This window comes from Pseudorasbora parva, chromosome 20 (genome assembly GCF_024679245.1).
Source record: "Pseudorasbora parva isolate DD20220531a chromosome 20, ASM2467924v1, whole genome shotgun sequence".
NCBI lineage: Eukaryota > Metazoa > Chordata > Actinopteri > Cypriniformes > Gobionidae > Pseudorasbora > Pseudorasbora parva.
In genome coordinates, this window is record NC_090191.1 from 32142207 (window position 1) to 32166450 (window position 24244).

The following is a 24244-nucleotide window of genomic DNA, read 5'->3' on the forward strand; positions in this document are numbered from 1 at the left end:
TTATCTGAAATTTCTGTTATCTTTGTTCCCCTCTTCTTTTAACGGAAGTCGCTGTACTGTTTGACACCCCATCTTGAAGGGCTTGTTAAAACAAACCGTTTAAAGTGTCTTGCATTTGATGGAGAGCACGGCAAAAGATTTCTTATCTTACTAAGAATTTAAAAATAGAAGGTAAGGATCCAATAGTTTACAAGTTACGGTAAGCACAAAGCTCTGGTAAGCTAAGTAGTACAAAGTTACGGTGAGCAGGACAAACCAACACAACAATCGACCACTCCTTCACCTTTTCCCCACCAGGTGCCCTTTTTTGCTCTGAGGGAGCAATTAACTCGGATTCAGGAGTCTCAGCGGCCCGCTTCAGTGGTTCTCATTAGTCACATGACACCTTTTATACCTCAAAGTTCCTTCAAATCCTCATGTTTTTGAAGACTGTGGCAATAATATGCTGTATAAAACCCCACCTTATAAACTATTGGATTTTGTATAACTGAAGCTCATGATTCGTGCATGTTCTAAGGGGATGTTAGACTGGCACAATGCTAGCAATGCCTCAGGTGTTTTTTCATTTTCTTTTCATTGCTTAGTGTCATCTTGGCACGTGGGGCTTGTTAGCATGTCCTGTTGGGGCTCTAGGTGTGAGAGATTCCCTTGTCTTGTCCTTTCCAATGAAGAAATAGAAGCACACTTCTAATTGGCTTGGGGAAAACAGTTTTTTTTTTATCGTAGTAGTGCTAGAGAGGAAATGGGGGTGTTCAAGTTTGAACAGCAAAGCCTCCCCACGTCAACAGACAATTGGGATTATTGAACACAGCTGGGGATGCTGGATACTTGTGTGGCCTGGCAATCTCGTTCCAATTTTCACTGAAAATTACTGGCTCTTTCTCAGTCTATGCTCATGTGGAGCATGTGTGTTTATCTCCTGCACAAAGCTCACCCTGATGTTGCCGTCGAAATAAAAAGAGCATCAGAGAGACTTGAATTGGTTTGTCGTTGAGCATCATGAGGAGCGCTCCTGTTATAATTATGTGTGTGATTACTTGACAAAGTGACGCAATTAAAGCCTGCCAGCACAATGTGCAAATTGATTGCTGAAGATACTTTTTGGGAGCAGTGTGAACCAAATGATCAATGAGTGTTCAGATGTGTTTTTGTTGCAGGTGATGAAAGAAGCTTTCTCAGTCCATTAATGGTGTCATTGCCGAAGTAACACCAATGCCTTTTGCTTTGCTGGAGTGGAGTGGTTAAAATTTGTTTATTATAGTGCTGTTTTTTTTTCTCTTTTCGAATGTTTCGTTTTTGTAGTGATTAATGAAGTCAAAAGGACCAATCCTTATTATAGGGTTATTTGCATGAAAATATTCATGCTATGAAATTTTAAATACATTTTAATTGCAGTTTAGGGTGACTTGGTTCTTCTCCGTCCGCCCGCCGGCCCGCCCGCATTTATCAGTGTTTTAGATGCTATTGAGCCACCCTTTACAGCCTCTTCCCCTGTTGAATACATTGAATAGTCTAGTTTTAAGTTCTTCTAAAAGCATTAAATCTAGCTCTTGTAATAAACGCTTGGCTCGACCCAGTTTAGAAGTTATAAACACACTTAACTTCCATTTAAATACAAGTGTTTTTATTTTATTTTAATTGCTACTACCATGCAATAAATGTTTGTCAATCCAGAACTCACACACTCAAGAAAACAAGCAGAAAGCCTTTTGAATAAACTTGCCTGCTGATATCTCAGTTGGAAATTCTGAGTAGAAGCATCTCGCCTAAAGATTGTTAAATCTTTGTACCTGTAAAAGTTTGCTGTTAAAACGGTTCCATGCATGGCCAATAGCCATGTTTTATTCACAATAATGCACCCTCACACAGCTATGACCGCTTCATTGAGCAGATCTGTGTATCGCTGCAATGTATACTGTCAATATACTGTCAAAGCGGTTCCATGTATTTCTGAAAAATTATCTTTCATTGTTATTTATATTTGAATGATATATGATTAACCCGTTGGCATTATGTCTGCATGATTAACCTTATTATGAGTCCACCTCATTCCCCCATCAAAGAAAGTCTTCTCATCTGGGAGATGCGTTGATGTTGGAAGCCTGCAGTTTTTAAAGTGCAGAGGGATTTCATTTAAATGTTTTTTTTTGTTTTTGTTTTTAGGTATGGGACAGTATGTTCATTGACTTTAATGACGCTTTTTGAATCTTAGCCTTTAACTTTCAGTTTAAACTAACGAAGAAAATTAACGTGGCTCAGAAGCAGCTGTATGTGATGTCATGTGATGTGTGAGAGAGTAAATATTATTGTGTTAAATATAGGAGACTGCGCACAAGATCAGTTATTAGTATGTTTTAATTTGAGCTCTATCAGATGAGGAATGTTATATTTACCCTAGGTTTTGTAAAAAAATAAAATAAAAATAACTTTTTTTGAGTCATTTTTATAAGAGTGAGATTGTCAGCTTGATCAAAATCTATTCTAGTCTGGAGTTGCTCAAAGAAACCTTTGTTTATATGAGAATTGGCAGAGAATGAAGTCTTTTTTGAAGAGTGAATATTCTTGTCAGAATATATTCTTGAGAATGAAGAGTGAATATTCTTGTCAGGATTAATCCGAAAGTGTTTCCTCTTTGATGTACTGGATGGAGAGGGGTTTGTAAAGAGCATTTTAGTGAACAAAATTGAAAGCCTCCGCACACTGGCCAGAGGTCACATTCTGTACAGTACCTTGCATGATTTCTTTTAGCAACGCATAACCAGACATTTGACTGTCGACATTTAAGGTGTGCATTGCAGCATGTTCTGGCCACGAACTGCCCTCTTAGTTGCGAAAAAAGCTGTTTGATTGACAGATTTAATTAATTAATTTATTTATTTTGAACATTTAGGTTTAGGGAAATCTAAAACTGGATATAACCCTGACAGCAAAGTTTTGTATAAGTAATCTACTTAAGTGTCTCAAACTAAACTCCTTTTGTAAGTTTAAAAGTTGCTTCTAAACAGATCAATTAAAATGCGAGACTCCCAGAAGTTGAGTAAAACCATCCGATGTTGTTTAAAGTGGTCATTTTGAAAAAGTTCTTGTTAGTTATTTTGTGCAATGTGCCCTGAAGTCCGTTTACCTATACAATAGACAACTCTATAAGAAATACCTAAGAATAGTCTTGTCCTTTCATTTAATACAAGTTTAAGGTCACTCAACAGCTCCCACGGTGTTGGAGGCTTTCACAACCATTGTTAACCTAGCTGACCCTTAAAGCAAATGGTTCTTTTGACATTTTTAGTGTCTAGAACTCTGCACATATGTAGTTCGCAAGTGATGAGCTTGACTAATACAGTAGCTTGTATTTGGTGAAGTAGTCTGTTTTCTATTCAAATTGCTGATCCCATTGACAGAAAGCGTTCCCAAACTAGCACACCTGATTCAACAAACCAGGTATCTGATAAGTGTATATGTTGATTCGGGTGTTTTAGGGATGGATGGGTCTGAAAAAATGAATATATTTTGTCATTGTCCTCATCATATAATATATGTCCTCAACATTATTTTGACCTTATGTCAAATACTGCCACTTCTCATTGTGCTGTGTGATGCATCATCTTTATGAATTTTTCCAAAAACATGTTTACCCAAAAAGTCAAAATGTATACAGATGGTGCACGTACTTCTGGCATTCCATTTCTGGCATTTGCTCAGGACACATCCACTGTTGTAACAGAATCAGGTATGATTCTCCTCCTAATTTTATTATTACTTTATACAGTATGTATAACTTTAAAATGGTTTCACATGCAAATTTTATTTCAATAGCTTTTGAAATGCACAGATTATCAGCCCTTGTGCTGCTGTATTGATTGAAAGGCAAGCATTACTTTATAGAGTTCTTTGCCGTGGTTGTATTATCCACAGTCATATTTGTATTCACTGCTTCTTTTATGTCAAATACCCTATTTTATCTTGTTTTTTTATTTTATTTTGATTGACGTTTTTACATTGCAAGCAACACTGTAATCAATTCTGGATTTAATAAAATGCTTTTTTTCCAGCCATAAATGGCAAAATTGTCTTGAAGAAAGATATTTTATTCAAAAGCAATTTGTGTGTGGATGACGAACGCTTTGGGTATGTTCAGTGTTCTGCTCGGGAATGATATGCTCTTATAGAATAAAGTGTTTTTGGTGCTCATATCTTTGTTGACTTTTAGCTACAGATGTCAACTGAACCTGTTGTGTTGAAGTTGTGAGGAGGAGACATCTGAACTGCATAAATACTGAACTTCTACAGTAAAATCTTATATCGTGGCGCATAGCGCTATTTTTGTGATTGGAATCATTGGCATCATTAAGCTCTTCAGAACCTTTTTTCCTCCAGCATTATAGTGTATATAGTAATTAGCACTAACACTTCCTTTGCCGCTCGTAGCATATGCTAATGGTGGAGCTCTGGGCTATGGATGAGCTTTCAAGTGAGTAAATGGCACAAATGAATCCTCCATACGCTCCGTTTTTGAAACCGCCACACTCTATACAAGAGGCAGTCGATGCGAAGGTCGCGAATGAAGGTTGATGAGAGACAGTGAGGTAGATGCACTCTGAGAATGAGAGCAAAATGGATTCTCAAAGTCATATCAACAAACCTGAGATTAACATACTGTTAATGAAGTATGTTTCAAAAGGAAATTGGGGCCACAGAGTGCCTGCAAATCCATCTGGCAGAGTCATTCTCATCAGTTTGTTTGGAAAACAGTTCTGAGACTTCACTTTTCAATGCGGCACACTCAAAGGTATAGAGTTGTTGTCAAAATGAAAAGAAAGTTGTCATTGACCCCTTTGAATTCATTTCTCACTACTTTTAGAATTTAACTTTGCCATTTTGAGACTTTATTTACAAACTAATCTGTCACCTGGGGTTCATAAATATTGAATTCTTTTAACATTTGTTTAGTCCATGGAGACTAGATTTAACTAGACTCAGTTAACACTTTCTTAATTGGACGCTCCGTTAGGACGTTTACTGTGCCAGATAAACCTGTCTGTTAGAATGGATGTTGTGGTCATTGGCCAGGATTACTCTCTTTCTGTATTCGCATTTTATGATGGTGTCAATTAGTTTATAGGAAACTTTTTTATGCTTCTCAATACTCCGTTGCCAATATCAAAGTGAGAATGTGTTCTTTGCATTTACATTTTAAAAAGTAATGTTTCGTGTGGAATGCAACATTTTAGTCCAATTTGAAATCGTATCATGTGGTCTTTGTGAAGTTATATAGGGTCGGGCCGACAGACGATCATCGATGGCTGACAGACATTACGATGTTGAGCTGGCATCAAGACCCCCCCCCCCCCCCCCCCCCCCCACACACACAGTTTTTTTTGGCTCCACTGTTTTACACAGACCACACCAATGATATTCCAGTGTCATTCAAACCCTGCCATGTTTCCGTGAGACTGAACGGTAATTGTTCAGCACCAACTCAGTGCGGATCCCACCACAAGCACTGTTTGTGGTAATGATATTTCTGTGCTATATCCTCTAGTCGTTTTATCTTAAGCCAAACACGCTACATTCAAGCCCTTTCTGCTCCATGTGCATTCTCTCTCTCTCTCCAGATGCGGTCACATTCAAAAAGCTTAACGCTCAAAAGCAACCCCCCAATGTCATCGTCCATCGCAATGTTTCATTGTAGACATCGTCTGATTCTAATTTGGTAGACATCACCCAACCCTAAAGTTGGATGAACAGACCTAAATAATCCGATTGCAACGCAATTGGCTTTATCATTAAAGCTAAAGCCTTAGCATAGTGTGCTTTCTCTGAAAGACTTACCTGTCAGAATGTAGGGTATTGCCTAAAGGAATGACATAACCAGTCCCAAAGTCTTAAATTGAGGCCCGTTTTCATGTAGGTGACACTGCATTTTGAATGGTGTAAAATGTATTTAAGTCAGACAAGGCATACAATTCTGTTTTCACATTGACATTGCTATAATTTCCAAGTATAATGCCAATTCCTACAGTTTATTGTACCTGTGTCTTCCTGTGACACTCTAGCACCTTCCCTTAATGTAGTGTTATTCAGCGTCCCTGTTTAAATGTCTTAAGCTGATGTTGCCCGCAGTGCAAACATATCTTTTTGAAATAATTACCCACACTGCTGGGTAGGAGGATTCACACGACTTCCTTCAGCAATTCATTCAGCTTGGACGTCTCTCTTTTTTAACTTTAGGACATTCCAGCTCCTGCTGAATTATTGTTACTAAAAGAGCCTGTGGGTTTTCCAGGCAAAGCTTTTATGTTCGATTTCTAAAAGTCATGGCATTAAATGTGGGATTTTTCATGCAATTGTTGTTCTCCCGCCTGTATTTTAGCCCTACAGAACGTATGTGTGCAGACTTACTAACTAGTTTTAGATTAGTCATTTTTTGTGGACTTGAGATGTTCTGGATCTTTGACAGTACCTAGTATTAGTGCAACATGGTTTGCATGTAAAAGCGAGCCTTTAATTGAGCCCTATGATCTGTGGAGAATCCACAAAGCTTTTCGGTGAGGAAATACCCAATTCATCCTCATCCGCACCCATGAGGCAGGAAATGAGCAACTTGGTGAGATTGAAAGAGAGAAAAATAAATGAGGAGGAGGGAGGGGACTGCAGCGCTGGCACTTTTTACAACAAGACACCCAACTGTTTCCTGCCAATATTATTCAAGTCCGAGTCAGCCTTAGTTACAAAAAACCCTTACGGCACTTCTCTTTGGCTCTGTGTCAGTGCCTAACAAACCTTAAATGTATCTGTTGGCAAACTGTCTATAAATTTTGTTATCCCCGGACTCTGCAACCAGGCAGCAATAATTATTTTTTTAAGCTTGCCAGGCTTTTGAGCAGAAAAGATAAGGGCAGAGTTTTGTTCCCTTTTGAAAGATGTGTCCTGAGCCCCTCTTAGTCTGCAGACGTTAGTCTGCATTGAGACAGATAGCTTCTCTCCAGTGCTGTGCTCATCAGAGGTGAAAATTGCAGAATCTGTGAAGCCAACGCCACTGGGCCTAGATCATCTGTTCCTCCACCTGGACGGATTATGGAGGTATGGAACCTGTACAGAAGGCACTGACAGGGTTCAAAAGTGTACATGTCAAGTTGCCATCCCCAGGGATCCAGCCTATGATATGTCAGAGATCACAGAGATGTCAAAAGAAAAGCGGGTCACGGTCGATATGAAAATTCTTGTTGATGAATGGAAGCCTGTAACCTTAAAGGGTCTTGAGTACACTTTGAAAAATAAAGTAATTTGTGAGCTGCTTGTAGAGCTGTGATGTTGTCATTGTGGAGTCATTGATCTTGCAAGTAGACTTTAACGACTCAAAATATGTCACCAACAACACTAGATCACACAGAACCTTTTTTCATCCAGAATGGTGCTGGAGCTTGTGCTTAACAATAGGGGTACTTGTCATTGGGGCAGTACCATAAAAAAGGTAACACATACTTTTAGGGGTAGATAAGGTACAAAAGTGAACCTTTGGAGAGGATGCTGCCTCAGTGACAGCTGTTGAACCCCTGCAGGTACAACAGTGCATTGATTTTTAGTGCAGCTATGATGTAACAGACTTATAACCTGCCCACAAACTGTGCATTTTCTATGTTCAAGAGTTCCATGCCAACACTAAATTAGCCTTAGTTACAAGGATGTCCTTAAGCAAAACATTTAGCAAAACATCAAAAGTATTTTATTGGCTAGTTATTGGGTGCCCTAGGCAATCTAAAGTATAAATAGTTTAGTTGTTTTTTTCCAGATCAGTACCTGGTGTGTGAATAATGTATAAAAGTGTGTCAACAAAGAGTGTTTGCGGATAGACTTTACACCTGGCATTCAAATGCAAAGAAAAGCAGAGATCACGCACCAAATGCAGCGATCTGAAGGCAGTTTTGAGGAGTAGTTACACAACACTGAAATGTCACCAACAACACAGTCCCTCTGAGCTCCTGCATTGACTGTCGGATTTGCTCTAGCTTTTTGCTTCGCACACTTGGCATGACGAATCGCTGTAGATGATACGCGTAGCCCACACAGTAGGTTACACAACCAGCTAAGAAGTTGTGATGGGAGAGATCCACACTCTACATGACTTTTCTTCCCTGTGGATTGAGTACACTCTAAGCCCCGAGTATATCCCAATACCCTGCACTTGTGGGAGGCCATCTCTGTCAATTTGCGATTAAAGAGTTTACTTATCGTCCTCTTTGAGAAACGGGTAATCTCAACATTATGCCCATGCTTACGAGAGACTGTATGTAGAGCAGCACGCTTCATGCTGTTGTCATCAGACTTTTTTCCCAGTAACACTTTATATTTTTTCCAAACCTGCTGCTGTTGCTGTCTGCGTTTCCATCGCGGTACCACCACAAGTCCCTAGCTCCTGAGGAAGGTTCCCACAGTGGAAACGCGTCTTTATTATTCCCTTTCAAAAGTTCCTCTGACCAAATCAAAAACATGTAGGCAGGTATTGGCTTTATCAGGCTGTTTTAATGTGAAGTAGACATGAACTTGCGAATGTGACTTATTCATTGTAGTAACTGTTACAGTCTGACCCCAGATAAAACGCATGGGAGACAATTTACGCAAAAAAGAAAGAAAATCAATTGTCAATAGTGTACTTTTACAGTGTGCACTTTTTACTGTATTATTAGATGTGTGAAAATAAATGTAAAGCATTTTTTATGTATAATATGGAGTCACTGAGATGCCGATCATACTGTTTAGTAAGTGCTAGGGGTGTAACAATATATCATGTCACAATATATTGCAATACAAAAATGCAACAATATATTGACAATTGTGTCTCAAATACCTCAATTGTGTATAGTTCACCCGAAATGAAAATATGTGTGTGAAAAAACTGCAAATTTACAGGGTTTGTGTCAGTACTACATTAAACATATATTTGATATAATGTTGAATATAATGTATAATAATGCAATGGTTGAATATTTGTGGGTCCGGATAATGCCAAGTGTTTTATGTTAGCAGTAAAATGTGGCCAACATACTTTTAAATAAATCTAGTCAGTGGCAGAATGCAAGCATATCCGTCTAAAATAATTCTGTATTTTCAGCTTCAGAATCATGAATACTTTATTCTGGTATCACCATTGTCCTGTGCATTGGGTTACCAGCAACAAGTCCAAACCTATTAATTTCCACCCCCAGTGTAATACCAAATGTAGAATTTAATCAACAGTAAAAAAAATATATATATATATATTTAACCTTTTACCGTATGTCTTTGTAACACAGTTCATTGTTATGTGAAAAAAAGAGGTGGGAACCGGCAAAAAATCAACAAACTTTAATCAAACAATCTGAAAGTAAGGGCGGCAGCCCCTCATGGACGACTGCCACACACACACACACACACACACACACACACACACACACACACACACACACACACACACACACACACACACACACACATGTAATAAAACGCAAACAAAGCGAATCGTAAAGTCCAGGCCTGGTCCTCTCTTGTCCTTCCTTTACTTCATCACAATAATATTGTAGTATTGAGTTGCTATACGAGTTCAGTATCGTGATATCTGAATCATTGAATCATAACGCGATAGTTACACTCATAGGTACCAGCAAATGTAAATATCTAAAAGGTCCTTGGCATCTCTCTTACCCCACACAGAACTTGAGGGTTAATCATCCAGACATTGCAGCATTGTTTGGTTGCTTGTTTGCTTATTCCTCCATGTTTACTGTAATTGGCATCCTAATTTATTCCTGCAGAATGCATATAAATGATAAAGCGAGCAAAACCCAAGGGCTCTTTTGTTTGGCCGGTTTCGATATGCATTTTTTAAACTCTTTTGCAGCACAACAAGAATTATCTCATTGCGTGCCAGCCTGCCTGCATCCTAGGCTGATTCGCTTGCTTCCATTTGCATGCTGTCACATCACTGCAGATGCCTGTTCTGACGTGGTTTTAAGCTTGATTGACAGCAGTGCTGCGGCTGAACCTTCGCCACCAGGATTGAGCAGACGTTCCCTCTTCACCTCTGTCTACCCATCCGGGTCCACATTCATTTCATCTGCCGCTACACACCCGTTTGACACTCAAAATTCAGACCAGGAGACCCGAGCGCTTCACTGTGGGGCACTGGCGACCGTTAGTGCTGAATGCTAATGAGAAGTCTTTATTAGCACAGAGACACTGCTAGTTCTCTCAGGGCGGGTGAAGACGGGGGAAAGACATTTCTTCAGAACCGAGTGGGAAGAGGCTGCTGGATGGGTGCCTTTCTCAGTGGGCATGTTATCACGGCTAGTCCAGATCAGCATTAATGCACTTATCAGGGCTCCACAGAGAAAACAGTCCAACACGGCCCACACTTCAAAAGGAGCTCAGGTGGGTAATACGACTGTTTGATCGCCGCAGGAGGTCAGTGACATCATCACAGCTCCCTTATGAACAATGTCCTGGCCAAGTGCAGAAAGTTGAGCTGAATAAATGTTCTTCAAAGGGTGGACTGAAACATTCTCCTATAGTGGATTCAGCAGCTTATCAAACTCCATATAAATGCTAATAAACTGTTAGCACAGCATACTGTGAGAGTGTAAGAGAACTAAATGTTGAACTGTCTGGCTGCTGTGCTGTTTTAGTATTAATCATGTTACTATTGCTGTTACGTAATTGAGTAACCGTGGGTGCGTTTCTGGTTTATTTAATATATACTTTCGATGCTTTTCCAGGACTTGTCAATCAACTTTGTTGTGGCTTCCTGACGGCTTTTCTCTGGGGAGGTTGTGTGTTTGTTTTTATTCTGTGATTGTTGGCTTGTTTGCATTTTCCATCAAAACCAAATTTTCTGCTTCAAGTCCTGTCGATTTGCATGCAAATACTGTATGCATTTGCCACGTAAGTTTTCGACAGCATTGATGATGTTACACGGTCTATGTTATGATTTGCGCTTCATTCAAAGTAATTTAAAGCCTGACAGAAGAGGATTTACTGTATTAAATTCAGTTATTGATGTTTTTCTGTTGGCCCGTTGAGTTTAGGTCTTTTCAGATATGTACAAGTCTGAATTAGATTGTTATTTTCATGGAGTATGGGATAGTGGAGGTAGGAACTGTTGTCCTGTTAATGAGGTGGAACCAGTCCTGCTGTAACACTGGACACAATTTAAGTACCTTACGTACACTGACAATTACCCTAAATGTATTTACAATAAGCATTTATATTAGTTAGAAATGAAATCACACTGAACTCAAGTCAGCTGAATGAAATTATAAAATATTGAAGTAATTGCGCCATGGGAGAAAATGAATCAAACAAACAGCATAGCTAATTGGAACATGCTAGCAAAACAGTTGGGAAATGTTTCTCTTGCATGTTTTGTTTAAAAAAGAGAGGGATGGAGAAATAAATGAAGATACATTTTAGCAATACAAAGTGATTTATACAGTATTCATGATATCCTAAGCTGATTTTGATGCAACAGTCAAAATTGAACTAAAATGTATAGCAATCAACAGATAATTATTGTAATAACTTTTAGATAGGAATGAAAATAGTTATTTTTGCTGCATATTTATTTAAATGTGTAACAAATAAAATTCATGGCAGAACATTGGAAAGAATGACAAGAAAGTTATGGAAAAAAGAACATAAGTGGTTTAGAGGTCTCTACTCTACCATTGAGGTATACAAATGTTTTTCTTCCATCTATTATTATGTTTGTTTTTATTATAATCTGCAAATGCCCACACATATGGTCACTATCTAAATCTCATCAGCTTCCCATTGAGTGTCCTTTTATGAGTGCAGACATGGAGTGACTAAGCCTTTATTGAAAGTTACTTTGCATTGATCAGCTGTTTTCAGCCTCTCCCGCCCCATTGGCATTTTGAAGAAAAAAGATGATTATTATTTGTGTTTTTGTGAAAGAGAGGAAATTAGTTTGAATGATCTGCATGTCTTTCAAACTATTTTACAGCTCCTAGAAAGTCTTCGTTTCCTCCATCTGCCTTCAGTGAGAGTATGTTGGGAAAATCTAGGATTGCTCTATCACCTTTCTAAACTAAATCTCCTGAGTTTGTCACTGTCCTGTCTAGTTCTGCACCATTCCCATCCCATTGCATGCATCAACGGTGACCCATTGTGGATGCTGGAGTCGTCCAGACACTGGTAAATGTTTAACACAGAACGGTGAACCACTGTGTCTCTCTATGCAGTCTAATCCTTAGTATATAGCAGTGTTGTTCGAGAGATAGTTAGCTGGCCAAGATATTATTGTTTCCCTCAGTTGAAGGTCATTAAAATCAAACAGAATCTTAACTGCAGTTTTTGTTGTTTAACAAACAATTTTATTACAGTGTTGGGTTAATAGCCAATGTGAAATGGATATAAAATCCACCACTTCTCAAGCAATACCTGTTGAGAACCACTGGTTTAGACGATATCACGAATCATGTACCTGTTCCTAGATCATTTTCAATATCATAACTTCTCTTAGCAGCATTATTCATCTCATACAACACTGTTTGGTCCATCAGGAAAAAGCAACCGTGATGTGAACAAGCTGTTTATTGCCCTCATCTTTCATCTCCATTGCTCACACTGGATTCTAATGCAGGTCTTGGAGTGATGATTTCCTATTCCTAATTGTATTAAAATTGTGCATGCTGGGAAGCTTAGACTTTTCTCTCTACTTCCCTATCTCTGTAAACCAAATTGAATACAACATAAAAGTGAAACTTTGGGGCGTTAGATGTAACAGGACTGAATGTTTCCCCATTAGGCCATCTCCAGTGCAAATGAATAACTCTTCAAACATAAATTTCACTGCCTGTCTGTCTAGCTACAATAGTCATTTACGTCCATCCTGTGTCAGGATAAATTTGCTCTATGGATCAGGTGGGATGGCCTCTTTTTGCCAGCTTTTTGTCTCGACTGATGAATGTCTTTGGACGACCACACTGGCGGACATCGCTACACTTTCTCGTCACCCTGACATTTATTGCCGGCACAAATTATCGATCAACTTGACATTCCTTGCACATGGCGACCCAAACGGAAATGACATTTTCCGTTGTTACTTAGTCAATACGTTTTACACCTATGTCACAGAAAACCAAAGGGTAATGAACACAAATTACTACTGAGTGTCAGTGCGAAGTAGAGGAAGGCCTGTGGTGGTGATGAATGCCTCTTCTACAGACATAGATTGAGGGAAAACCGATGTGTTTATGCACCAAATCATCAATGACTGTTGTAGCACCCCTGAGAACAAGAGCAAAATGCACTACTGAACACATTCAACGAAGCTCGACCAAGAGCCTCCGCAATACCCCAGCGAGTTATTGACGCCTTTTCCAGATTGAATCACAGCGCACGCCACAACATTTCATTTCATGCGTCTTATGTGCCCAGATAGGAAGCTGGCACATCTAAACTGAAAATGGAGTGTAAAATGGAGGAAAATAGCACTCATCTTCTTAATCGTGCACCCTTAAATCATCATTTACTCCCTGAAATTGCTCCCGCCGTTAGCTATGATCCACACAGGTTAATATATTATAAATAATATTATATAAAAAAGTGGTTGTACTTAAATGATGGCAAGTGTTTCACTTGAGTCAACGTGAATGTTTACTTTGTTTTTTTTATACCAGAAGTTGCCTCACAATATCTGACCCAGCTCTCTTATGTGGATCTAAAGTGTTTTTTTTCCCTGGTAAAAGGAGATGATCCTCTGGTTGTTGCGGTGTAAGCAACCCCATCTAAGCTCTGTTTCACTCTCTTTCTCTTTGTTGCTCTGCAGGATACCCTGAGCAGCTGTTCCCTCTGCAGTAATCAGATAGCGGGAAACCGGTGCAGAGCGGGGCTGCAATTAAATGCTAAACACCGTGGAAGTGGTGCAGGAAGTGAAGAAAGTCTTGATTGCAGTTCATTGATCCTTTTGAATGGCATCCCTCAGTCATATTGTCCAGAGTCAGGCTTAAAAGATTTTTTAAGTTTTCAACAGTGTTTGTGGCAGCATGTTGATTACCACAGAAAATATGGCAAAAATATTTCTTTCTTTCACTTTCTCATTTTTCAGAAATAAATATAATGCATTGCTGGAAATAAGCCAGTCTGTAGTAATGCTCTTTGAAGCTACATTACTATTTCCGACCGTCTTTAAAGATTCCTCTTCTGAGTTCACTGTTACATGGTCCCCATATCAATTTTAACACATACTTTTACATCATGTTTATTTGCTGCATCTTTAAGTTAATTAGATGTTGTTAACTGATCAGCTTTATCTGACAGTTTGACAGAGAATTGAGAAATGAATGTTGCCTTATGGCAACTCTATCCTACAGCCGTGGCCAAAATTGTAAGAAAGACACATTAATTTTCACAAAGTGTGCTGCCTCAGTTTTTATGATGGTAATTTGCATATACTCCAGAATGTTATGAAGAGTTATCAGATGAATTGCAATTAATTGTAAAGTCTCTCTTTGCCATGAAATGAACTTAATCCCCAAAAAACATGTCCACTGCTTTTCTTGTCAGTGATTCTCTCATTAACACAGGTGAGAGTGTTGATGTGGACAAGGCAGATCACTCTGTCATGCTGATTGAGTTAGAAGAACATAGTGGAAGCTTTTAAAGGACGGCATGCTTGAAATCATTGTTCTTCCTCTTTTAACCGTGCAACCCTGCAAGGAAACGTGCAGTCATCTTCAAAAGGAATTCACAGGCGAGGATATGGCTGCTAGTAAGATTGCACCTAAATCAACCATTTATCACATCATTAAGACTTTCAAGGAGAGAGTTAGCCTAGAAATCTAGACGCACCCTAGCAGCAGAAAATCTAATTTGCAGCCAGGGCGTCTAGCAACTTTCTGTTGGCTTACAAGCTTAAAAAAACCAACGTTTAGTCAGGCCAATCACAATGTGTAGAGTCGGTGGGCGGCTTAACGTAATGATGGTAGTCATTGAAAAAATGCTACTTGAAAATAAAGCTGCTGCCAACAACGGTCTTTTGAATCGGCTTTGGCCACGACTCTGGAAGACTTGGAGTTGAGCTTTTCTTTGAGAAAATATTAAAGAAAGTCAAAAAAAGATGTGTTCAGAGTTTTGCCGACAGTATATGGTACAATTTTAATTTATCAGTTGGCTCTGCTTCACCTTCTTCGTTGCTCTGGTTGGTTGTAGCGCTATCCTATTGCGTGCAGTAGTTATCACTATAAACGTGATAACTAGGTGGCTCAGGGAACAAAACATCAACATTTTGGTCCATGGCCAGGAAAGTTCACAGACCTTAATCTCATTGAGAACTTGTGGTCAGTCCTCAAGAGGTGGGTAGACTAACAAAAGGACACAAATTGTGACAAACTCCAAACATTGATTTAAGAATGGATTACCATCGGTCAGGCTGTGGCCCAGTTGATTTACAGCATGCCAGGGCAAATTGCAGATGTCTTGAAAAATAATATTGCCTCTTTGCCTAAAATTCAAGTAATTGTCAATAAAAATAAAATGCTTGTAATTATACTTCAGTATACTATAGTAACATTTAACAAACATTAAATAAGTTAAATGTTAAAATTAAAATTAAATAAGACTATGAAAATTAATGTTGTCATTGTGTGTGTGTGTGTGTGTGTATATATATATATATATATATATATATATATATATATATATGTGTGTGTGTGTGTGTATATATATATATATATATATATATATATATATATATATATATATATATATATATATATATATATATATATACTTTTTCACAATAGAATAATGAAAAAAAATATAATATAATATAATATAATATAATATAATATAATATAATATAATATAATGTAATATATAAAAACACTGAAGCAGCAGACTATGAAAATGAGTGTTGTGTCATTCTTAAACTTTTGACCTCGTCTGTACTGTGTAAATTTCACTAATGCTTTTTCTCATTGGGGATTTTTTTTTTAATAGAAAGTGCCATAAATTATAATTATTGCACTCATTAATTGAATTGAGTGTTATAATCACTTTTATGATAAACAAAACAATTATGATTAGTAGCTATTTCTTAACAGACAAGCATGAACTCGGCAACGCTTATTGGGAAGGGTAAGAAGAGCACAGTTTGTTGTGCCAAGGTAACTCTATCCATGTGTGATATAATACTCGAGGGTCAAAACTTCAGTCCAATGAGATGTAAATATGGGTGGAGCTACCTATTGCAGTGCCAGAGATATAGAACTCTGTTTCAGTTGTGGTTAGGACAAAATCTGTTTACCCTTTAATATGTGTTAGGAAAATGAATTTATGTCCCGAGTGACATTATGCAACCAATGATGCCAATTGAGCTTAAAATCTAAGCTACTTTATAAATGCATGTTATTGTGAAATAATTCCACAGTGCAAATGTTTTGTGTGTGTGTGTGTGTGTGTGTGGCTATAACCCAATCTTCCATTCAAACAACCAACTTCTCACTGGTGACCTATGCTGGACTTCTCTAATCATTTACTCGACCCCATCCCTTTCTTACAATCGAGTGCGAGCTCACATTCAGGTCTTTCTCCATCCAATCAACAAATGGTGAACTGAACTCAGAACCTGCACTGCTTTCTTTTTAAAATCTATGGAAGATTTTATGGAAGATCTTTCTTCTGGTGTATGTATATTGGTGGCATTTTGAACAATTTTTTAGAAGTCGGTTTGTGCGACGCTCAAAGTATTTGTGTGAAAAATCTGAAAGCAGCTTGTTTAAGTGGCTCAGTGTGTTTAGCAGTAAAGTCCTGGTGCACTACAGCACTGACATCATTCCTGCTAGAAGGATTATTTTCGTGTAGTAGTCCTGAGATATTGGAAGTGGTCAGAGTCAGGTTTCAATACTTGTGAGTGTAGAGTGGAGCACACAACCTCTTCGTGACGTGACTGGATTCTGCCAGCACGACCTCACTTGGCTCTCACTTATTGGAGGCGTTTCCCTGTCAACATGGAAGAGGATCCCCTTGTTATTTACTGGATGTCTAGTCTATGGCGCCCAGCCTGGGCTCATTTACCCCCCCTCTTAAGTACATTGTGGCTTATAATATGATACAGTCAGCTAAGTGGGTTATTTGATATGTAAAACAGATTCTGGTAAGATCTTTCGGTCTTAATATTTGAAATCATCGTCTTTAATAATCAGGTGAGCTTGTTGGTTGAAAGAAAATACTTTTTGTTTTTGCCGTTTTGACATTTGAGTTGTAGATAGGGAATTGGAATTGGTAATGATAAGATAGATGATGATAAATGCTAAGCTATGGCTTAGTGTCATGGTAGATAGTAATACAAATAATAATAGTAGTTGTTGCTGGTGCTAATGTGTTGTTAGTGTTCTTATAAATGTTGTGGTGATGCTCATGATGACTACTACAATTAATCATTAAAAACAATGAAGAAAATAGGTCAAATACATCGGACATTAGCAGTTAGGTCTATGTGCTTTGGCATGAATTACTGTCTGGATATTGGCTTAACCAATAATGGCTTTTTGGCACGGGACTATCTATTTGTTCACGCAATGGTAGATAGAAGTGTTCAAGAAATGTTTGAACTTTTTAAATCCCACTTGATAACCGTTTTTCCCCACAATATTAGCATACTAGCATAAAGATTAAATTGATCCATTCTTCTCCTTACATACAGCCAGAAATGGCCAGATATCGTGTGCAAATTTGAATAAATCCTTGTATGCAAGGAAAGTCTGCAGACATCCAAGTTAAATTTAACATTTTTCTAAAGTTTTCTGAACAAGCAGTAACAATTACAACTTAACACTTTGCATTAGATGATTCTACTGTGTTTTTCGGAAGTTTCTGCAACAAACATCTGCTGACGTTGGATTGTATGAGATTGGTCTGTTTTTATGTCAGAGGCAGTGCGAGGATGAGCAGAAGGCTTCATCTTGTGTCTGGCAGGCTGTGTGGAACACGCAGTATGTTATCGGGCCCGGGGCGACGGATGGTGTCTGTAGTCGCGATTTATGCGCTGTGGCTCTGTAAGATGGCAGCTGTTAACCACGCTGACAGGTAGCATAAAAAGAAGCTATTTATTTGTGCCCAGAAAGCATCTTCCTTACATTTCAAATGTCACATCTACCTTGCTTCTCTGCTTCACCTCGCATTCACCCTCATGTGACGATGCTATGGACTTTGACTGGGCGGCATATGTGAAAAATCTGAACGTCTTGGTGAGGCATGGCATTGACGCCTATTGCAACTGTGATGATTTTTCATGATGATTTTTGAGAGACAGCGGGACAAAGGAGCCCCGAATGATCTGTTCAATGCTGCCGTGCACTGTGGCTGTTGATTCGCAGGAGGAGGGGATTGAGACTGTGGCAGATAATAGCTTACTGTCATTTCCAAGCCGTCATAAACATGTTCACTTCATTCATTCATGGGGAAAGTAGGCCATCCATGGTTGGAAATCGTGTGCGATATTCTTTGTGGTGTAAAATGGACTCTGGTGGTTTGCATGCAGAATGGGGGAATGTCTAATGCTGTAATACACCGATACCACACACACACACACACACACACACACACACACACACACACACACACACACACACACACACACACATCTATATACACTATATTCGTGCGCACATTTCAAAGGGAGATTTACAGAGATTTAAATCCCTGAAAGAGTTTAGAGTAGTGCTGCCAGTTGCAGGAGCTGCAAATATGTGATTAAAATATTATTAATATTCAAATGCCTTCCATTGAGTCTCCATAAATGCCCTGTCTCCCTTAACTGGATGCTAACTATGTCTGTTTATTTTGTTTAAGAATAATTATTGCAGTTTCAATTGTACTGTAAAACCTGGAAATATAATTTTAAAATTGTGATTTTTTTTTAAAGCCTGCATAAAATATAGTAAATAAATTGCCATGATTTAAATACACTTTGGTCCTTATATTGTAATGTCATTATTTATGGTCCTTACATTGTCAAACCATCAAAGTAATTATTATAGTTATATGCAGATGATCAATTTTAATTTTACTTAATGCTGGAGAAACCAGGAAATATTTAGCTCAACTTTTTAACTTTTCACAGAAAATTTTATTAGATTTAAACAATAATTTGCCAGCTCTCCATGGGTCTTCGTAAATTATTGTTTTTAAGTATTGTTTTTGTGTTTTTTGATAAAAATTGTGTTAGTCATATGAATTAATTGCACTGTAAAAAAAAATCTCGTAAAAAAATGGTAAATGACTGGCAGCTACGGCTGCCAAACAAAAACCATAAAATTAAAGTAAAATATCTTAATTCAAATAAAATGCAAAAACAATAATTTTACAGAAATTTTCATTAAAAGATTTATTGAAAAACAATGTTATTTTACAGATTTTTTCCTTGTTTAAATTAAGGTGTTTTACCTTTTTTTTACGGTTTTTGTTTGGCAGCCGCTGCTGCCAGTCAATTACCATTTTTTTATGATTGTTTTTTTACAGTTTAAAACTGTTATTTCACGGGCATTTACCAGATTATTACAATCAAACTCTTTCAATAAAATGACGGCACTGATAGTTCTACAGAGAATTACTGTAATTTTACAGGCATTTACCAGATTATTACAATCAAACTCTTTCAATAAAATGACGGCACTGATAGTTCTACTGAGAATTACTGTAATTTTACAGGCATTTACCAGATTATTACAATCAAACTCTTTCAATAAAATGACGGCGCTGATAGTTCTACAGAGAATTACTGTAATTTTACAGGCATTTACCAGATTATTACAGTCAAACTCTTTCAATAAAATGACGGCGCTGATAGTTCTACACAGAATTACTGTAATTTTACAGGCATTTACCAGATTATTACAGTCAAACTCTTTCAATAAAATGACGGCGCTGATAGTTCTACACAGAATTACTGTAATTTTACAGGCATTTACCAGATTATTACAGTCAAACTCTTTCAATAAAATGACGGTAATGGTAGTTCTACAGAAAATTACTGTTATTTTACAAGCATTTTCCAGATTATTACAGTCAAACTCTTTCAATAAAATGACGGTAATGGTAGTTCTACAGAAAATTACTGTTATTTTACAAGCATTTTCCAGATTATTACAGTCAAACTCTTTCAATAAAATGCAAAGACGTGATAAAGATTTAAAATTATTTATTTTATTTTGGCAGATAAAATAAGTCTGAAAACAGTATAAAAAGAATTCAAATCAACTCAAACTCTGATTTGCAGCATTTGTTTACACAATTTAATAGTGTTTAAATTATGTAAAACAATCTAAATAAAATGGAATGATTCCATCATTAAATTATTGATATTGATATAAATAAAATACAACATTTAAACTACTTCAGTAATTAACAATAGTTTTATCAAATTCTCAAACTTTAGGATTATGGCTATACAAGACTGTGTAACACTTTACAAAATGTACAACGTTTATTAAAATTATACAGCATTTATTTATTAAATGTTAAAGGGTTAGTGAAAATAATGTAACTTATTCCTCACCCTCATGCCGTTCCACACCCATAAGACCTTCGTTCATCTTTGGAACACAAATTAAGATATTTGTGTTGAATCCGATGGCTCAGTGAGGCCTCCATAACCAGCAATGACATTTCCTCTCTCAAGATCCATTAATGTACTAAAAACATATTTAAATCGGTTCATGTGAGTACAGTGGTTCAATATTAATATTATAAAATGATGAGAATATTTTTGGTGCTCCAAAAAAACCGAAATAACGACTTATATAGTGATGCCCGATTTCAAAACAAGAAGCTTTGGAGCATTATAGATCAGTGTGTCAAATCAGCAGTTCGGAGAGCCAAAGTCACATGATCTCAGCAGTTTGGCGGTTTTACACGCGATCAGCGTGTCAAGCTTCTGAAGCTTCAGGAAGCAGTTTTGAAATCGGTCAGTTTTTTTTGGCACACAAAAAATATTCTTGTCATTTTATAATATTAATATTGAACCACTGTACACACATGAACTAATTTAAATATGTTTTTAGTACATTAATGGATCTTGAGAAACGAAATGTCATTGCTGGCTATGCAAGCCTCACTGAGCCATCGGATTTCAACACAAATGAGGGGGGTACAATCCACAAACCGTCTCTAACTCGAGATATCTGATTACAAATATAACAGTCTTTTATTCAGAATTCTAACAAGCGTTTTAAGAAGTAACAAAAAAAAAAAAGATCCATGATTTGTTACCAGAAGATAAAGCAGATAAAGAACAATCCTTCAAAATACCAGTAATCAGCAGGGTCCTTGGTGCATCTGGGAAGAAAAAAAGAACACTATGATTCTCTGAAAAGTCTTAAAAAAAAAAAAAAAAGATTTTAAATAAATGTTTTTTTTTTTAATTATTATTATTTTTTACTTTAAACAAGCTCAATTTAATGTAATTAAAGTTTTCTTTTTGTCTTCTGTTTCATCTGGTAGGGTCTGGTAGCTGAGGGTCTTTCCCTCAATATTTTTAAGGGAATTAAATATAGGATTAATGACGGCATATTTTTTAACTAACTAAAAAGACATGAAAATACTTGAGATGGTTTACCGACCAAAAATGGAAATTCTGTCATCGTTAACTCATCCTCATGTCGTTTCAAACCTGTGTAATTATTTCTTGATATATTTTGAGGAATGTTGGCAACCAAACTGCTTTCCTTTGTATGGAGAAAAAAAAAAAAAACACTGAAAACAAATTGATCAAAATAAAGAAAGTCATACATGTTTGGAACAACATGAGGGTGAGTAAGTGATTGATAGACTTTTAATTTTGGTGTCAACTATCCCTTCAGTTTGTGTGTAGAATTTCCTGCAGAGTGTAGCTCTAAACATCTGCCTGGAATGTTCTGGTAGTTCTGAAAACCTTGATTAGGTGGTTCAGATGAGTTTAATTAGGCAAATTCAATTAAAAAATGACAAGGTTTTTAAAAAATATATATGCTTTATAAGGGGACGTTTACACAACGCGTTTTGGACATTCATTTACACAACAATGGAGTTCTGGTGGCCTGAAAACACAATGTTTTTGAAAACAATACCGTTATCTCTGTGTAAACTTAATGGTGATGGACACACATGCGCATTACATGTTTAGTTTATAGGTATGCGTGTTTGAATGCATATGTGCGCAGACAAGGTAGGTCTGCGCACATATGCATTCTTTACCAATGGAATTGCCAAATCACTTGTCTAGAATGTATTAATACAGAGTTATTTAGTTGTTTTCGTAGAATTGTGCAAACAGGGATTTTTCAATAAATTATTGTCATTTGTATAACATTTTTTTAACAAACACGTCAGTATACACATCATGACAATAATCCAAGAGAATTGTGAAGCTCACATGATAAGATAACTTATTATTATTATGTAGTTTCTGAAGCATGCTTTAGTATAATGCAAGTTTATATTCAGATTTATTTTTATAAGCACGTTTTACCAATTCAAATCCAAAATTATAAGTGATATATTTTTTTTAAGAAAGGCTCGGAGTGAAAAATGTCTTGTATTCAGGTGTGCATCATTATTACACAGGTTTTCATTTATAGATAAACTGGGCAAAAAAAAAGGATTTAACTTAGACTGGAACGTCCTTTTTTTAAATACCCATGAGAAAGATGCAATACTAGAAATTGCACAATTAAGGCATGCCCATTGGACAGCAAAACATCGATTCAGCAAAAAAAACAGGTGAAGAAATAAATTAACTTCTAAAACAAATATGAATTAAGGTGAATTAGTTGTGAACCATCAGGAACCCTTTAGTCTCCAGAACCACAGGACCAGACACCACCAGAACTGCAACCTACATAGTCTCCAGAAGTGCAAGGTGTCAGGATATCAGAGACTTTTAAGAACCCTGAAATATGACCCCCACTTAATAAGAATCACAAGAGTCACTCTCAATCTGTCTATTATGTATGTCTTCATGTTTGATTCTTATTAAATGGTGTTTTTTAGGATTCTTTACCTAACTGAAGTGTCTGAGATGTCAGGACACCTTGCACTTCAGGAGACTTTGATTATTGCATTAGTATTGCATCATTCCATTTTAATAATTTTTGACTCTTCAGTCTGAGTTAAATCTCTTTTTTAGCCCATTTTACCTTTTTCACTTTCAGCCTTCTTTAATTATACATCCCTTATAAATGATTTAATAAATTAATAGTAGTTATCAAGATTAATATGGTGTGGAATCATAGACTGTAAAAAAGATGGACAACAAGTCAGTTTTTAGGACTTGTGTGGCACACTTGTGTGAAATGGGTAAAATGTGCTTGGAAAAAAATAAGATCAGAATATCACCTTGTGTAATTATGCACACACTGTAGGCCTATATGGACTCACAAAGATGAATCACTTTTCCAACAATCTGTGGAAAGCTGGGATGGCATGATGAAGGGAAAATAGAGCATTTTGGAGTGCATTATACCTTTATGGTCTATGGTTTTATATACTGCATTGATACTTACTAGTGATGTACTTGTTTCTCTGTTGGTACCTGTTCTGCCCTGTAAACATTGTTCCGATGCTTGATCTAAAGAAAAGGAAAATAAAATAAAAAAAAGTTAAAATGAGCTTTATCTACTTTTAAAGTTTTATCATTAGCAGTTATCACAGTTGGAAAAGGAAATGTCAAAAATACTTGGAAAGAAACAGGCAGTCAAACATAATTTTAATCTCTCAAAGACAAGCACAAGCTTCATCAAATTTTTATGTTGCTAAAAAAAAAAAAATATATACATACATACATACATACATACATACATATACATACATACATATATATATATATAAGAAAGCCGTACACACCGTGTATACTATATATATATATATATATATATATATATATATATATAGTGAAAATTGAAGTGAGCAGCAAGTAACCATTTTGTCCTCAAAGTTGATGTGTTAGAAGCCGGAAAAATGGGCAAGCGTAAGGATTTGAGCGAGTTTGACAAGGGCCAAATTGTGATGGCTAGACGACTGGGTCAGAGCATCTCCAAAACTGCAGCTCTTGTGGGCTGTTCCCGGTCTGCAGTGGTCAGGATCTATCAAAAGTGCTCCAAGGAAGGAACAGTGGAGAACCGGCCACAGGCTCATGGCACAGGCTCATTGATGCACGTGGGGAGCGAAGGCTGGCCCGTGGGGTCCGATCAAACAGACGAGCTACTGGAGCTCA

The 24244-nt window shown here is 37.1% G+C and overlaps 1 protein-coding gene and 1 long non-coding RNA gene across 4 annotated transcripts in view; one reads left to right on the plus strand and one right to left on the minus strand.

Annotated features, from left to right (window-relative positions):
• Nucleotides 1-24244, plus strand: part of grip1 (glutamate receptor interacting protein 1) — a 312119-nt gene that overhangs the window by 50033 nt on the left and 237842 nt on the right. The gene's annotated exons all lie outside the window — the stretch shown is intronic.
• The window catches only part of LOC137049525 (uncharacterized), a 6283-nt gene continuing 2106 nt past the window's right edge, over nucleotides 20068-24244 (minus strand). Inside the window, exons 3-5 of one of the 2 annotated variants that reach the window (XR_010899634.1) lie at nucleotides 23535-23599; nucleotides 21265-21330; nucleotides 20068-20588 (exon numbers count right to left, since the gene is read on the minus strand). This is a non-coding gene — a long non-coding RNA (uncharacterized lncRNA). Of the gene's footprint in view, nucleotides 20589-20721; nucleotides 21331-23534; nucleotides 23600-24244 lie in introns of those variants that run through there. The other variant, XR_010899633.1, reaches the window with a different exon arrangement.